The sequence below is a fragment of the Chinchilla lanigera genome, unplaced genomic scaffold (assembly GCF_000276665.1).
Source record: "Chinchilla lanigera isolate Chin_1 unplaced genomic scaffold, ChiLan1.0 scaffold00006, whole genome shotgun sequence".
NCBI classification, from domain to species: domain Eukaryota; kingdom Metazoa; phylum Chordata; class Mammalia; order Rodentia; family Chinchillidae; genus Chinchilla; species Chinchilla lanigera.
In genome coordinates, this window is record NW_004955407.1 from 18,584,343 (window position 1) to 18,600,717 (window position 16,375).

General features: G+C 37.0%; 1 long non-coding RNA gene across 7 annotated transcripts in view; it reads right to left on the reverse strand.

Annotated features, from left to right (window-relative positions):
- Positions 1-16,375, reverse strand: part of LOC102012158 — a 218,619-nt gene that overhangs the window by 100,587 nt on the left and 101,657 nt on the right. Inside the window, exons 5-6 of one of the 7 annotated variants that reach the window (XR_001231627.1) lie at positions 3,251-3,272; positions 1,708-2,322 (exon numbers count right to left, since the gene is read on the reverse strand). The exons of 5 other annotated variants lie outside the window; for them this stretch is intronic. This is a non-coding gene — a long non-coding RNA (uncharacterized LOC102012158). Of the gene's footprint in view, positions 1-1,707; positions 2,323-3,151; positions 3,273-16,375 lie in introns of those variants that run through there. One more of the 7 variants, XR_001231626.1, reaches the window with a different exon arrangement.

Sequence of the window (16,375 nt, forward strand, 5' to 3'; positions counted from 1 at the left end):
AATTTTCTTTGTGGCATAAGACAGGCAAGATTTACAAATGTTCCACTTCCTCCTGTAATATCTTTTGACAAGGACCAACAAAGGGTTCTGAATCCTTTGGGAGAGTCACATAGTCAGCATCATGGGCACTGCGAGCTGACTTTGCATATGTGTTCTAGTACATTCTCCTCTCTCTGTCCTCATGTTGCATCCTTCTCTTCTTCCAGTCAGCCGTGTGGACCTCTTGCTTCAGTGTAACACACAAATACAACGCCCTTACAGAGACTGTGTACACAACTTTCACAATTGTATAAAGTCAAATCCCTCTAACAAAATCCATCCAGGCATCCATTCTGGAAATATCCACTATAGAGACAGAGGTCAGCAAAGGGATTTGTTCAGCAGATTTCAATGTGCAGATATGCTTTTTTTTCTCTACTTGAATTCTTGCTGACAGAGATGTCAACAGATATCTCCAAGTCAGTAAGTCCAAAGCTTAATTCCTGATTCCTCTTTCAATCTCCACAAAAAATTGCTAAACCTGAAATCTTTCCCATTTCCTCCAACAGTGAGCCCATGATCTTCAAAGTCATCATTGTTTTCTATTTTTGGAGATGCCTCTCATCCAAACAATTAGAAATATTGCTAGTCTACCTTCAATATGGACCTAGAAATGAAGAGGGGTTGATGGTATTAGAAGATTCCCCATGTGTAATGAATCTAATAAAGGATCATGAGTGGCTGCTAAAAACCAGAAAGGCAATGACAGTTCTAGGTCACCTGATGTAAATATCCAACACCAACTCTAACATCAATCAAAGCTGGGCCAGATGATAACTCTAGATATAACTACAAATTTTCAGAAATTATGGGAGTCAGAAGAATTTATTTGAACAGAGATACAATTAACATTATACTAGATGTAGCACACTCCAGAAGACAGTTACTCACTGTCTTCTAAAAAATAAATAAATTCTAAAGAAAAATAAGGTAACAAAGATAGAAAGAAAGCAAACCAAAAAGTTTTATGACTTAAACGACATAGCAATGTGCATCTTGGCAAATGCAAAGTGTGGTCTTTTCTGAATACTGACTCAAACAAACCAGCTTAAAAATGATAAGCCAATTAGTGACACTTGTATGCTTAGTTGGTATTTGATAATATTATGAATCTTATTAACATTTATGTATGATCATTATATTGTTGCTACATTTTAAAGAGCCTTTTTTGGATAATTATAATACAATAATTACAGAATGGATAATATTATATTTTGTAATTGCCTCAAAGTAATTCAGTGCAGGGGGGGGCATTCTGTTTATTGTGAGGTTTCACATAATAAAAACTCTTTGAGGGGGTCTTTTTGAGACAGGGTTTCATTATACAGTTCAGGCTGATCTTGAACTCACTTTGTAGCCCAAGCTGGTCTTGCACTCACAGCAATTCTCCTGTCTCAGCCTCCCAAGTTCTGGGATTACAGGCATGCACCACCATGCTCTGTTAAAAACTTCTTAAAATCATATTAAAACTTACTTTCATGATAATTTTAAAGGCATTGAAAGAAAACACGCTTTACTGAGATGGCAAAGAGGGAATAATCTAAGTCACCGAGAGTATTTTTGTTGACATTACGCTAAGAGAAAGACAATACATGCTCAGAAACAGACAAGAGAACGGAGTAAGTGTATTTCTTGCCAAAATTTTATTTAAATTTCTGTATGGCATAGTTCTGTTCGTTTTTTTTAAAATTGTTAAGAAACAATTATAATGAATTTTCATGAGTCAAAAATACTTTCTAAAAATCACAGAGTGTCTTTCTTCAGGTTCGGCATCCAGATGAAATTCAATTCATAACTTTCTGAAAACATGTTAGAACACTTTCCTGTCTCTCTTCTCATTTTATACCACATGACTCTGCGCTATTTTTAAAGGAACACAATTTGCCAAGTGGAAAATGTTTTTATGTTCTATAAAAGATAAAGAGCTTTTTTTTTTGCTCCCAGGGATGTTTTACACATTAACCTGTTTTGCTTTCTGAGAATTAATCACATGTGCCTTGCTTGTATCTTTTGACTTGTTTTGCTCCAATAAAGGAAAAGCCATGCTGGTGGGGAAGTTCAAAGTAATTGAAATTTCCCAAAGATGAGATTCCTATAATCAGCTCATGCCCAGTTCCTGTTGTTTTTAGATAGGTCTTTCGTCCTCGGGATGCTTGACAAGTTTCTGGGAAACCGACAATAGGCCTGTCTCAGGAGCAGCTGGGGACTGTCATCCTCAGGGTTTGAAATTCAAGGTCTTGGTTTGGTGTAGAAGCAAAGTTTTTCTTGGCAGATGAAAGATTACTAAGCGGAGGAAACAGTGTCAAATGGAACATATCAGAAGCGCTATGAGAACAAGGCCATCCTCAACCTAAATGAATACCACAAAAACCTATTGGAGACACTGTTCTTCAGATTTAGCCTTAAAATCAACAGGAAAGTGCATCACAGCTACTGAAGCTTTTCTCGTCCTTCAGGATGGGATCTGGAAATTACAATCAAAGGCTCTTTCCAGTTTTCTCCTCCCTGGTGTCCTGTACCCAAGCATACGCTTTCCAATTAGTCCTCCAGCAAGCGAAATAGTAACACAGAGGAGCTCGGAAGAGGATGTACTACATTTATGTACACAGTTGACCCCAAATCACCAATATTTCCTTGCTGAATCCACATCACAACCATGTTATATTGGTTGTTACTAACTAACCACATGTTATGGGAGATAACATAAGATAGGCCCCCTCAAAGTCCTACCTACGTGTGGGATATACAATGAGTAAAGAGGAACATGCTTTCTTGAGCTGGCTTTTTCCAGTTTTTTGCCCAACATTTATTGTCCGGTTGCAATTAAAATACAAGGGGTGAGCTATCCCTCCATCTTTCTGCAATTCTCCTACCTTTCTTTCCCATCATGTTTCCTACACATAAAAAAATAGGGCTTCAGACTCTTTAGATCCTATTTTCCAAGGCTCCCACATCTTAATTGCCCCCCCCCCCCGGGCAGCCTGTGAAATGATTCTGCTGCCCTCTGAAGACCCCTACTGTGGCCAGCTAGTAATAACGCTCAGGAATGTGCTATTTACCCCATGAACCAGCACACTGTAAAACTGTTGTTTTCACATTTCCCTGAATAAAATCCAGACAATAAATCTGGTTTCTTTTATATTTTTAATAGTGGAAATGTGTTTGTGATTTTTAAAAAATCCTTTCTGTCCAAAGGAGGTATAATACGTACCACTCAGCAGTCTCAGAATCTCCTGTCAAAAGAAACAATTGCAGAACTTTAACATAATTATATGGTACTCTATAGAAAAAAAAAATAACTTGTACAAAGTGACATATGGTTTTACCTTACGGAGATGATATCTGAAAACATTGAAGCTAATATTTATAACCAGTGACTAGGAAATTCAAAAAATTATGGGACCAAGGCTGCTAGCAGAGAATGCTTATAAAGGACACTTCCCTTTGTAGGGGCTCATTCTGGGGTTTGCACAGGGATTCGGACTTAGGGGGTTTTGCAGCAGTTCTTAATAGTAGGGACAATCCACATTTTCCTCTCTTGAAGACTCACAAGTGCTGTCTTACATAATGAATTGTTCTTAAGGACAAAACAGAAGAACTTTGTGACACTGCAGTTAAAAACCTAGAATTGTAAAGCTAGGCCTATTTTAAGAAGTTTAAGTCTAATTCAGAAAAGAAAATGACTTGTTATCCTGTATTCAACCATTCCTTCTCATTTTCATGGTTTAGTTGGAGGTTGATGCTTGTCAATTTCAATTTAAGTAAATACTGGCAATCTTTCAAGATTTTGCTGAAATTCACCTTCCATCTAGATAAATCTACCAGAAGACTTTCATTAAACATAACTCTTGTATCTGTGAACTCTTTTGGCCCCTACTGTATATTTTTATTGCTCTAACCATCACTGGATAATAAATAAAAGTTCACTGACTAAGTTGGCACATCATTTATTTTACACATTCTGAAAAACAATAATTTTATTGCTATTCTTACAATAAGTATTTATTTATTTTTTGGTAGTACCAGGAATCAAACTCATGACCTCGCACTTGCCAGGCAGGTGCTATGCCGCTGAGCTATATCCCGGCCTTCTTACAATAAGTATTAGGAAGTAAAATTTAAATTATTGGTGATGGGGGTTTAGCTCAGTGCTAGAACCTTGCCTAGCATGGAAAAAGCCCTGGTTTGTTCAATCCCTACCACTGCAAATATACATATACAAAAATTATTTAATATATCTAATGAATGAGAATATGTAAGGCAAATAAATATGCTGATGATAGAGAAAATAATACATTATAAATTATAAATAAAGATCAGAAAAATTTTCTTAAGAATTAAAGCAACAGTGAATGCATACTTATAAATAACAATTTCTCTAGTACTCAAAGGCACTGATAGCTTTGTTTAAAGTAACTAGATATTTTATTTTAAAGGAGTTCCTACCTCCCTAAGGTAGGCCAGTAAGTATGCCAGGTATAATATAACCTTTAATTCTTAGTGAAATAAGTTTTCCCTCTTAAATTTCACACCAATTTTTCATACAATGTCATCATTCCATTGAGAAAAACTTTGCTCAGTTGTTATACTGAATTTTACATTCTATTGTCATAAAAGCACCAAGAATGATGAACAAATTTGCATGTTGTTTTCATCCAAAGAAAGTTGTTAAAATAAGATAGGTAAATAAGTATAACCTGAGTCGTGTCAAAAATAAGAGTCCTCCAAAGGAGGACAGTATAATTTCCTTCCAACTCTTTGATTTTCAGGATGGAGAATCAATGGGACACGAATGTACAAACAGTATATATTCCACTTGTGTTAAGAATTTTTAGGGTTATGATTAACATTACAAAAATCTTACTGACATAAATATGCAAGCAAATTGCATAAATCATTAAAGGTCCACCAACACCCCCCCCAAATATAAAGAAAGGTAGTGCACCCCACCCACAATTGCTATAAGACTTTAAGCCAACTGTCTCATCTGCTCCTTATCAATTCTTATGAGTGGGGGAAAAAAATGGGATAATAATTCCTGGCTACCTCATACTATAAAATGCTTACCCAATACAAAGCATTGCTTTTCTGCATGAATAAGAATGAGAAAGTTAAGTTTGGAATCTTCAGCCAATGTTCTTTGAAATCTGAGCTGGGGATATAGCTCAGAGGCACAAGTGCCTGCCTGGCAAGCATAAGGCCCTGAGTCTGATTCCTGGTATCAAAAAAAAAGATAAGAAAAATAAAATAAAATTTGAAACATATTATAATCATTTTGCTTATATATTTTTATTTAAAATTATTAACTGATAAAATTAACAGATCTAAAAACCATTAAGCTAGAATATTTCCACTCCTCCCAACCACAAATATGGGTTTATCAAGCAAAGCTGTGTATTGCTACAACTCCTTAATGGTATTATTCATAGGAGTAGAAGATCTACAACATTGTCGTGAACATTTAAAATGTTCTGCATTTCCAACTGGTGCATTCTTGTTTAAGAAAAGTGATGACTTTATCCTGAAGCAACTCACAATGCTTTTACTCAAACCCTCTATGTAATTTCATGATTCTGGAATTATCTGGTAACTCTATCCATCAACAACTTCAGTAAGAATAAAGGAGCAAAGAACAGGAAATTACGTGGAAATTCTGCTTATCAGCCTAGACAGAGTGATCAATGGAAAAAAATTAGCAACTAAGATGTCAGTGATGAAAATATACCAGTCAGAACTGTTTTTCTGCCTGAGAAAATTGAAGTGCATGCATCCCAGAAGAAACGCAGGAGGGGCCACCGAGGCATAAATTGTGATTAAAAAATGTAGTGAACGGTTAAATTTTTTAAAATAGAGTAAGAAATCATTGCCATTAATCCCCCTAAAATGACTCTCCCTCACTTATACCACAATTATCTCATCATTCTGGAAAGTTTCTGGAGTTCTGGAAGTTCCCCTTTCACAAGCATCTTTAGTTGTGCTGTTGTGGCAACTTGATGTCCTGAATGAATTAAAACATTTTCCTTGGCTGGGTATGGTGACATATGCCTGTAATCCCAGCACTCAGGAGGCTGAGGCAGGAGGACGGCTATGAGTTCAAGGCTAGCCTGGGCTGCATAGTGAGTTCAAGGCCAGCCTGAACTGCAGGGTGAAACCTTGGCTCAAAAAAAAATTTTTTGCCATTCATGGCCATTTTGACTTTGGGGAAGAGCCAGAAGTTGCACAGTGCCAGATCTGCTGAAGAAGGTGGATGAGGCCACTTTCTAACGAGCCTGTCTTTCCATTCAGTGGTACTTAGCAGCAGCACTGTATTCTTATAAAGACATTCTCAAAAGACAACATCAAGAACTGCTTCAAAAACTGTCAAAAATAATTAGATAAGTCTATTTGAAGCAAGGGAGATTAATGGCAATGTCTTTATTGTAATAATTTTTAAATGTGAACATTCACTATATATTTTGATCATCTCCTGTATGTGAAGAATATATCAAAACTTCTAATATTTTTATCCAAGAATCAGTGACAAAACTTGAACATTTAAACTTGTAGGTTAAATGTTTCAAATGAATAAATAACTACAATAATATTGTGGCATGTGTCTTTGTTCAAATATTTTTCATCAATAGAAATAGAAATAAAAAACATTTTGAAGAAATACCAACCCAGACAATATTTTTAATTTTTCTCCTGAGAAGATGGCACAGCATGTTTTAGGACAACACTGTTCCACAGGGCAGAATTTGAAGAAAGAGTATATTAAATAACAATCTGATACGAGGAAAATGACCCATGAATCTAATTCTTAGAATGGGCAGTGCTAATTGACAGCAATGGTGGTTCCCAATAAGGAAAAGGGGGAACAGGAAGGACGGCAGGCAAGCAGCGGAGCAGGCGGGCTGGCTCCTCCCCAACCATTACCCAGCCGAAGTATTAGGGGAGAAGTGGTGGGTGGAAAGGAGTTGCCTCATGTCTGGGGCACTTCCAGATTTCAGCCACTATGCCAGCCCATGATCAGCTAATAAAAGTCTGCCTGGGTTTTCTTTCTCCCACTAAAGTTTCTCTGCTGATTTTAGCACGTTTCTCTGCTGATTTTAGCACGTTTCTCTACTGATTTTAGCACGTTTCTCTGACTTCCTTGGAATCCATTGCAATAAATATGCTCAGACATGAAAGTACATTCTACTCTCTGCTCACCTAAAAAGAGATCATCTCTTCAGTGTGTTTCAACATTTTTTGCATCCACAACTTTGACGTTTTAAGGAAAAATATGACTTTTTAATTTATCCAGTGTTGTCTCATTGTTACAGCAAGAACAACGCTCTTTCCTGATCTACTACAAATTAACTGACAGTGGAACTCTCTACTTCTGTTATTTTTTCTGTTTAGGGACATTCTTACTGCTGCATATTTCTCTTAGCAAAACTCCAAACACTGCTAGATTGTTAACAGCCCTGATATCAGTAGCCTTTTATATTGTTATATATTTGTACATGTATAAGTACATTGCTGTAGGTAAATAATGTACTCAATATTTTTCTCTTTAAAGAGTGTCAACAGGTTACAACAAAGTGCTTTTCAAATTTGAATGGCGTGTTGGTTTGGGGGATATTTTGCAAGGGGAACAATACAATACAGGACACATATTTCATAAGATTATTTATAATAGTCACCCAAAGAATCATATACAAAAGAAGGCAGGAAATCTGTCCACACACTACAGACAAAAGAATCCAGCTGAGGGCCTATATTCTGTTATAATGTCCTGCATGAGTCCAGCTGAAGACCTGGAGCCCATAACAATGCCTCCCACAAATCCCATCTGGAGGCCCAGAGCCCACAACAATGTCTCATGCAGGCCTGTTTCACGGATCTGTGCTGGGAAGGCCCAAAAGTCAGTAGTGGAAGCTAGAAAGTCTATGCCAGCAGGATAAAAGACCTGTGCTTACAGGCTGAGGGAACTACACTGGAGCCAGGAAGAGATGCACAAAATAAGAACCGGAGCTCTTCTGAAAAGTACCACAGCCATCCTCAAGAGTGAAGTCCTGAGCTCCACCAATGATGAACACAACTGAGTTCCCATCAGGAAAGCCAACGCTGCAAGCTTCTCCAGGAGACGGGCAGTGCACCATCTTCCCCTCCAGAGTGAGGAAGCGATGCTCAGAGTGAGGATCACAGCTCCCCCAAAGTGAACTAAAGCCATTCTCAGTTCCAACAAGGTCCTGAGCTCCTCAGAGGATGAAAACAGCAAAGTTCATCAGGAAAGGCAGCATGACAAGCTCCTCCAACAGAACCAACAGCTTCTACCAGCTCCCAAAAGCCTTCTTCTTCTCTAGTTCTGCCTCTTATGCTGCTGGCAACAATCCCCAGGTGGGCCTCCTACACCCAGCACCACCCTTGATCAGTTCAACTGGAGGTTATAAATTGACCACCAGATGTCAATCCACCACAAGCAGCAATCTATTTCCTCCTTTGACATTATGAGGAAGATGATCATTGTGGAAGTCTGTGTACTGAAAGACCACAGAGCTTCTTTTCACCTTCTCCAAATGTATAATCAGTTGCTCATGTTTGTAACCTGACAGCAGGTGCTACAGAGGTGATTCTTATATCTGATTTTTAATCCCTGGGACATCTGCACTCCTAACTCAAAGTCTTCCTTTAAGAACTTTCTAAGCCATTCTGACTCATGCACCAATCTGAGGTGTGTTTTTCACTTTTTAAAAAGAAATCAAAATGACAAAAACAAATACATAAACAAAACAGCATAGAGAGCAATAAAAATGATACAGAATTTCAAAACATGTGATAGGATATTAACAATGCTTGTTATATTACACAATGTCATCTTCAAAATGGTTGCACGTATAACCAATACATAGCCATGCAAGATTGATCAAACAATTACACATTAACAGTTTCTTTCAATAAACCCACAGATGTCAATAGTACAATTATCCTAGCTGTCCTGTGTATACATACATTTACATATTTTTCCCTCTTCCTTCTTTCTTTTTCCTCTCCTCTCCTTCATCCCAGTTGCTCCTTCCTATTTGAGCAGTTTCTTTTCCCTATCACAATACTGATTGTACCTTTCAGATTTTATGCACTTTTTCAAGTTCTTATTCTAGGGAGGAAACACAATGTTTACATATGTGAATCTGATTTATTTCACTAATGAGTATGGTATCTAGTTGCATCCATATTGAGAGGAACAGTCAATGCTTAAAATTTTCTTTGTTCTTGACCAATTTTGCATGCTTAAATATGGTAATAAGAATGACTGATCTGAAAACAATATTCAGAATAAGAACCATTGTTGAACTCCTACCATCTTGTATGGTGCAGCTCTGCATCATTTCCAATGTTTCATTTTCTGATTATTTTTTTAAAATGTTTAACTTTTTTTTTACTTTTCACTGTCTTTGATTGTTTGATCAATCTTACATTCTTATGTGTAGTGGACTGAGCAACTTCGTTGAAGAAAGGAGTATGTAATATAGCAACCATTGTAAATTTCTATCACTTTGTTCTGAGATCTTGTATCATTTTTGTTGTTTTGTGTTGTTTTGATTTTGTCTTCATTGATGTTTTATCAGTGTCTTAATTTTTAAAATTAAAAAAATATCTGAGGTGTGAGGAAGCTAACAGTTCCAGGGCAAATCTTGGTCTATGGTGGAAAAAAGGAAACAGTGGAAAACACTCCTGTCTATCACTTCTCAGTTGGACAACTCCGAGGTTCATCTAACACAGCCCCTAGAGGGTATCTAACAAGATTGATCTCTATGTACACAGAATTATGATCAGCTAACACTGCTCCTTGATATCACTTTACAGAATAAACTAGCAGAATACATGCTATCATATGAAGCTCTTCTCTAGGGGCCTGAAACAGTCTGGAGGACTGACCATAGACAAAGAGAAGGTGAGATGTATGCAAGTCATGATGGTGCCAAGCACCAACATATCCTCATAAAAGAATATCTCTAAGAGCTTATTAGTAACTCTATATTGTAGAATGTGCACCCATGCTAATGGTGTGAGTGAATATAAGGATATATTTTAAAGACATAAAGTAAAAAGTTTTAATAAAATTGGGATGCTTTTTAGAATGCCTATTTAAAATATTGAGACTAATGCATGGACAAAAACATCATGTTCACAAAACAGTGCTGCTAAGAACACATTACAGAACTCATAAAACACTTTATTGAGTACCATATCATTGCAGCTGAGAATAAAGCACAAATTGAAAGTCATGCGATAATATCTTTCACTTATGCATGTGTGTCAGTGTGCTTGTGTGCATATGTATATCTCACAGACAAAAATGACCCTTTCCAAACTTTCCTACTCCCTTCATAAGCCTAGAACTGAGGGACAGACAATTGATGTTGAAGGTGAGTGGATGTAGAAATTGCTGTTGGGCTGGGCAACCATGATGATACCAACCAATATCCAACTTCCATCAATTTCTCATTGCCATTAAGTGTCCTAAATAAAACAATTTCTACTACTACCTACTACTATTACTACTAATAATACAGCTACAATATTATAATAGTAACTGTTCATACACACAGTTGAAATTTTCTTGATTAGTACATTTTTTAATAAAATTCCCTCAGGCATCTCTATGTTTATTCCTAATATAAATACAAATTTAAGCAAATGAAGCATTAAGATAAGTCTCCTAGACATCCCATCTTTCCCATCAGATCATATCTGTTTGTCCCATACAGAAGTACAGAGCCACCAAGTAGGATAGCAATCTCAGTGAGATATGATGGACTGAAATAGGGCAATTCAAGGAGGAAGGGACTGAGTAAAAGATTTGAAAGAAATAAAAGTGCCAGAACATGGCAATTAGATGTATGAGAGATCAGATAGTCTATGCTACCCTTATAAACATTGATTTTTATTCCTTTCCAATTATTTTAATACTAGCTCCTAGTAAATAGCTTTGGTGGAATTTGAATCAAGATTAACATACTGTACCTCTGTGATGAGAACTCAGGTCACCCAGAAAGAAAGAAGACCTGGAAAAAGTACAAACAAAAATTACATAACTTCTCCAGGTGATCAAAAACAGAAAATGACATCTGTACCTTAACAAGATCCAGACAAGAGAAATATGGTCGATTCATGTCTAAATAGAATAAAGGCTGCTTCTTTTAAACTATACTCCCATTAAATGTTTCTTTTTTTTTTTTTGGTAATTTAAATGAGTGTGGAAATACTGTCTAGAGACAGTTTTGGTTGTCCTAACATAGGAAAAGATGTTTGCTACTCCTGGACTGTCACACATACAAGGCAGGGGTACTTCTAAACATCATATAAAGTGCAAGAACATCTCCTATAACAAAGAAGGTGTCAGTACAAAATTTCAATAGTGCCACAGTTGAAAACACTGGAACCCACTGATGCAGGAAATATCAAATGAGACACGTAAACACTGTGTGGAGTCATTAAAAAAAGAAAATCATAAATTCCTTAATTTTTAATATAAAAGTAACTATGAAAATAGTAGCTCTGATAGTAGAAGATATGCCATAAGTTGGTATGACTATGAGCACTGAATAAATTGTACAGTGATAAGGGCTATGAATGATTTATAGATTGCACAGCAAAAATCAACCTAGGAAAAACTAGATATTTTGTGAACCAGACAAGATCTGAGGTAATCTGAGAAAACAAAAATCAGAAATTAGCTCCTCAAAACCCAGAGGTCATGTGAGGCAAATGAAACAGCATACATTAAAGTTTCAGTCAGGGAAATTACAAAAGCTATCAAGAGAACAATGGGCATCTTCAACACTTCACTAGAGGAGCCAGCTAGACTTGTGAGCCCACTAAGACCAGACTGTAAATGGTCTTTGAGTCCTTTACCTACAAGATCATTTACTTGGGAATGGATTTTGCACCAGCAGAATGACAGGATGAATTTTTTTTTTTTTTTTTAGGGAAAACAATCAGGTGACAATACGTGGAACCAACTGTGCATAAGAGGTTCTCAAATGGAGGCAAATCCATCAGAGGCAAATGGAGAACTTACAAAGGATAAAAATGTTTGGGATATGTCCTTATTGATTCTACTACAAACTAGGGGCTCTGAGTAAGAATAAGAAAAAATGGATAAGAAGAGCAACTTAATAACCAAGACTGGATAAGACTGTCTAAATGTTTGTAAGAGCAAAGAAGAGTATGTAATTGAAGGCAGTTTATTTTGAAGAGAGTATCAAAAATCAACCTAAGCCAATTTGCGTTATCTGTTATGAGGTTGAGATAAGTAAGGGATAGTTACAAATACTGTTGATAATGGTCCTGTTAGGTCAAGAAATCTATGCCTATAGCAGTGGCCAACTAGATAAGACATCCTTGCATTGTCTCTTTCTCCCTTCTGCTTCTTTCCCCTTGTCATTTATGTTTCACCTCCCATGTCATGTACCCCAGTTAAGCACATTAACCCTTAATCCTTTGTTTGGGGTCTGCTTTATGAAGAAACCAGATTAAGTCACTCATGATGATATCAACTAATATCACTGTGAGTTATTCCAGTTTGTAACAGATGATGTAAGTAACAGAGAAAACTTGCCTGTGTTTCCTATTTAGTAAATTATGGTCACAGTGACTTGCTAACAAGCCTACAGATGCCTCTTCATTGGTATTTTCCCTTTCCAAACAAAATAAAAGTAGGAAAATAGGTGGCTACACTAAGCAGACATTCTTTAGTTAGTCTTAGTAGCAAATGTAACATTGATTCAGTGAATACATTACAAAGTAGACTACTAAATTCCCTATTATTCATAATCATCTCATTAATTTTAGTAGTAGAATCATATATTTACTTGTGACTACCCTTTTTTTGAAGAAATCCTCATCAATACCATATTGATATTGAATATTTTAAATGTAATGACACCCTGGGGACATAAGAGCAAGCATGCACCTCATTGGGTGATTGAGTCATGTCTTCAGGGTGTACATTAGCTATTTTTTACAATCTTCAGCATTTTAGAGATGTGTTAGTGATGCATCTCCAAACCATTAAAAAGATGGAAAATAAAGAACTGAATAAATATGAGACATTGCTTACATTTTTCACTGAATACTGATTTATGCCACATACTGCATACCCAGACAACAATATACATTATCAAGTCATTTCTCTGTAATTGGTTCTTCCTGATTTAGCATAGTCTTGGAACTGGAATCCATGTCTAATAACAGGTCTTTCTCTATTATAGCAAAACTTAGAAGTATTCTTCAAATCAGGATGAATGGAAATAAAATAATTTGTTGAAAATCACTGGATACTTTTTCTGGAATAAAAATGATAGTTTATGAACAAGTAAACAGAAAAGTTATTTAAAATACAGTAGACTCAATTTCTGTTTTCAAGCATTTTGCATTAAAAATTTTTCAAAAGCACATTTCTTGATCCAAAATGTAACTTTTAAAAGTCTCCTAAAGAAATAATTACATGACAATTTAGCTACACTGAATTTTTTGTAGCTATACTTATAACACTAGAATCAGTTGGAACCGATTAAAGAAATGTGCCAGATATGGTGGCACCTGCCTGTAACCCCAGCATTTAGAAGGCTGAGGCAGGAGAATCATCATCAGTGTGAGGCCAGCCTGGGTTACATACTGAGTTCATGGCCACCCTGAACTACACAGAGACTCTGTCTCCAAAGAAATTGTTAAGAAATGGTATTTTTGTACAGTAAAAACTATGTAGGCATTCATATGACAAAATATAAAGCATAAAATTATAATAGTACTTATCCCTAGATAATGAGATTTTATAATATTAAATTTTTCTTTTCACCATGTGTGTTTTCAAAGTTTTTAATCAAATCCTGGATAACTCATGAAATATAATAATACAAAAATATAACTGATGAATCAAAAGGAAAACTATTTTGTAAACTACCAATTATTTGAGGAAGTAAATGTTAACTCTTGACTAATTTGTACTCTAAGTTTTATAGCTTACAAATTACTATAATCCCTTGCCACTTTGACAATAGCACTGTGATCTCAATAGAAGTAGATATTTTCGTCCTGCACACATACTGAACTGACTAAGAAGCAGAACCAGGCGGGCTGTGACTAGCTTCCACCATGGTTCCCAGCTGAAAGTCATGGAGAGAGCTAGGTATTTCCCATCTACTTCCTGGGGGCAGAGCAGGTGACCCAGGACGCCACTGCCATTACAGTGTGAGTCTCTGCCCTCCATAAACCTGCGGCAGACAGGAATTCCTCACTCAGAAGACCCGGGGACCGCTCTCACCAGGGTTCCTGTGTGGGCCCTCCCTGAACCAACTCTGTGCCGAGTGAGTGACCACTCCAAGAGCTACTGGTCCCGCAGCTCAAGCCCATGTTTACTTGCACCCTGATACCCTGGGGGGGCACAGGCATGGGCAGTCTGTGATTGCTGTTGGTCTGGCCCACATCTGGTTCCTGTATGTGTCCTGAACTGACTGGAGATACAGCATCAGGTGTGTCAACCCTGCAGTTCGTGTCTGGGTTTTGCCTATACCCTGAACTGTCTGAGGACATAGGTTCACTGGACCAGGACTGTCACACCAGTGCAACCCGAGTCCGGGCCATGCACCTGCCCTGAACTGCAAGGGGATGCTGGATCAGACATTCTGCCATCAGCTGGCACCAGTGCCCATGTCTGAGACCTGGGATAACTAGATACAAGCCAACAACTGCCAGAAAACCCCAGACTAAGTAGTGCTTCTCAGCAGACACTGAGAGGCAAACCTGACCAACAGGAAAACTAGGGACAGTAGTGGCCTTTGCTGTGCAGCCACTGAAAAGAGAAACAGAGCTTTCTGCATCTGGTATCAAACATGACAAGACGAAGGACTAAAACACAATCCCAGAGGAGCTCCTCCCCACACAGAAGAAGGCCAGGAGACATTGACATAGGAGAACTTGATAAACACATGTCTGAAATTGCTGAAATGATTGCAGTGGAAGTTAAGAAACAATTCCATAAGGCCACAGAAGAGATGAGATCAGAAATAATCTCTCAGGCAAAAAACAAAATGACAATAATCATGAAAGAACTGTTCAAAAGGTCTGAAGAAGAAGCATATAAGAAAATAGAACAAAGGCAATGGATGGAAACATTAAATGAAAAATATAGAAAGGACTTAGAATGCATAAAGCAGATTCAAAGAGACTTCCAGGAAAACAAAGCTGCCACTGAAAGCTGCCAACACAGCTTGAATGAAGCTGAAGATAGAATTTCAGATTTTGAAGACAGCATGGCAGCTAGCAACCATGAAAGAAAGGATCTCATAAAATTAACAAGGATCCAGGAAAAATCAATTCAACAGCAGCAAGATGAGGCAAAGAGGAATAATGTTCGAATTATAGGAGTCAATGAAACAGCAGGAGGCAACACAAATGACATTAAAAGATTACTAGCAGAAATAATAGCAGAAAATTCCCAAGTGTGGAAACAGAACCTGATATACAAATAAATGAGGCATTTGAACCCCAACCAACCACAACCAAAATAAAACAATACGCAGACATAGAATAGTCAAGTTCCCGGATCTCCAGCAAAAGAACAGCATATTAAAAGCTGCTAGAGAAAAGAAACAGATTACCTATAAAGGAAAGCCCATCAGAGTCATTGCAGACTTCTCAGCACAAACCGTCCAATCAAGAAGAGCTTTGAGTGAAGTGTTACAGGTCCTGAGACAAAACAGCTTCCAACCAAGACTGATGTATCCTGCCAAACTGTCTCTCAAATTCAACAGGGAAATAAAATATTTCCACAACAAAGAACAAATGAAGAACTTCACGAGTGCCAAATTAACATTTCAAAGAGTACTAAAAGATATTCTAGACAGAGAAAAATCTGACCACAATTTCAAGAAAAACAGTAGAAAGGAAATATCAAGAAGAGCAAGCAAGTAAACAGGTAGAAAAAGTAGGAATCCAACACAAGTAAGTAACATGACAATGATAAATCAACATATATCGGTTATAACCATAAATGTAAATGGCCTCAATTCACCAGTCAAAAGAAACAGACTGGCAAAGTGGATTAAAAAACAAAATCAAACGATATGCAGTATACAGGAAACACATTTTACTCAAAAAGAAATCCATAGACTGAAAGTCAAAGAATGGAAAACAATCCTCCATGCAACAGGAACCCAAAAAAAAGCAGGTGTAGCTATTCTGTTTGCAGACAATGTAAACTTCAAACGGATAACAATCAAAAGAGATAAAGAAGGTCATTACATACTTGCTGGGGGAAAACTGCAAGAGGATGAGATAACCATCATAAACATGTATGCACCAAATA